The sequence below is a fragment of the Mixophyes fleayi genome, chromosome 12 (assembly GCF_038048845.1).
Source record: "Mixophyes fleayi isolate aMixFle1 chromosome 12, aMixFle1.hap1, whole genome shotgun sequence".
Taxonomy (NCBI): Eukaryota; Metazoa; Chordata; class Amphibia; order Anura; family Limnodynastidae; genus Mixophyes; species Mixophyes fleayi.
The window spans coordinates 36,311,998-36,314,231 of record NC_134413.1 but is presented as its reverse complement, the minus strand read 5'-3'; positions in this window follow the sequence as shown (position 1 = coordinate 36,314,231).

The following is a 2,234-nucleotide window of genomic DNA, read 5'->3' as shown; positions in this document are numbered from 1 at the left end:
AGGTTGCATCCAGCATTTAGCAGTATGGGATTAAGTGCATGGCATATGACACAAAATGACACTTTAATGATTTAAGTAGCCCATCCCAAACTGCGTCAGCCAATGACATTACATCAAGTAGTTGTCTGGTGAAGGTCTTGTTGATGAGCTTTTGGGATTTCTAGTACCTTAGGTCCGTTTCTCTTGTAAGCCTGTATAATGATTTCTCTGATTCATTTCAATGTGGTCTGTTTGGATGGTGCACACCTTTCCCTGGGTTCTGTCATAATCACAAACCGTTGTTCTGTGTTCCTAAATCCCTCTGTTCAGGATAAGTAAACAGAGATTTGCTCTGACTAAATCCAATGTGCGTAGTGTGTTTGTAAACAAAAGGATGGCCCTATGATTTCCTGAATACTATGAAAAGTTGATACCACTGGATTAGTCCTTATCTGTGTAGACATTCAAAAAAGATTCTACCACAGAGCCTGTAGTTCTCCAATTCTAGAGGCAAAAGTAATTGCCACTAGGAATACCACCTCCAGTGTAAGCCATCTAATAGAGACCTCTTGTAAAGGCTCAAAGGGATCAGACACCAGAGTATTGAAACATAAATTGAGATCCCACGGTGCCACAAAGCTCTTAACATGAGAACAAATGATCTTTACTATTTGAAAAAAAAGTATAATAAAGGTCTAAATCTAACTGTGTCTAGCAATACACTGGTTTCTAAAGGTACAGTTATTTGCACTAAGAGGCTAGCCCGGTGGTTCCCAAAGTGTGCGCCGCGGCTCCCAGGGGTGCTGCGGCGCTGTCACTGGGGTGCCGCGGGCCAGCCATAAAAAAAAAAGAAAGAGCACATAAACTTACCAATCCGCGGGGCGCCGGGACCCAGCAGCCTCCTCTCTCCCGCAGCTGTCACTGAATATCGACGTCAGTGACAGCTGCGGGAGAGAGGAGGCTGCTGGGTCCCGGCGCCCCGCTGATTGGTAAGTTTATGTGCTCTTTCTTTTTTTATGGCTGGCGCAAGGCAGAGGAGTGAGAGGGATTGCGACAGCGGGGCAGAGGAGGGTGACAGCGGGGCAGAGGAGGGTGACAGAGAGGCAGAGAAGGGGGGCAGAGGAGGGTGACAGAGAGGCAGAGAAGGGGGGCAGAGGAGGGGGACACAGCGTGAGAGGGGCAGTGGAGGGGAACACAGCGTGAGAGGGGCAGTGGAGGGGAACACAGCGTGAGAGGGGGCAGAGGGGAACAGGTTGTGAGGGCAGAGAAGGAGGACAGCGTGTGAGAGGGCAGAGGAGGGGACAGCGTGTGAGAGGGCAGAGGAGGGGACAGCGTGTGAGAGGGCAGAGGGGGACAGCGTGACATCGTGAGAGGGCAGAGGAGGGGGGACAGCGTGACAGAGGGGGCAGAGTGTCTGGATGCAGAGGGGGCATTTTTGCATACAACTAAATAAGTATTTCTGTCCTGACCTAAATACTTATTACAATTTTTTGACACAACTACTTCTAAAACAGAACTGCTCAATAATTATTTTGGAAGGGTGCCTTGAAAAAATTTGGAGACTCTAAGGGTGTTGCGAACTGCAAAAGTTTGGGAACCACTGGTCTAAGGCCATTATTCTGTTGGCACATTGGTGGAAGAGTGTGCCCCCCCCCCCTCCCCCCTCCCCCCAAAGCCAAAACTTGCCAGCCAGCAACCACAGATCTTTCTTATGAGCTTATACAGGATGTGTATTTTGTATTATAATGTAGGTATTATATACTGCGTGATCTGTGTTAAGTTCTATATTCACTTATTGATCGGCTTTCTATATTTCTTGTCAATAGTACATACAGCTATGTAGGGTTTTAATTGTAACGGGAGGCCTAGCGCGTCTCACATGCTAGGCACTCCCCTAAAGAGGTGCAGCCATGGCCAATTCTGTCCTAAGCATCTATGGAGTGAGACCAAGAAGTTGTTGCACTGGGTCCCCAAATTCCTCTTAGTGGCCCTGAGCAGTGATATACAGGGATCATAGGTTGTAGTGAGAAAATGTACACATCAGTTTCTCTCATTAATCCCTGAGCCACATACATTGCTGATGTCTGTGTGGACAGAAGTGCTGTGACATTTATATGCTGCACAATTTCACCATTAGTACATCATTGTTTTTTAATTTGCATTGCTTTTCTAATGCAGCTCAAGAAGCCACTTGAATAGTAGACACACTCTAATGCTGGCTAATGTGTCATTTTATCAGGTCAGCAGTTCGCCCA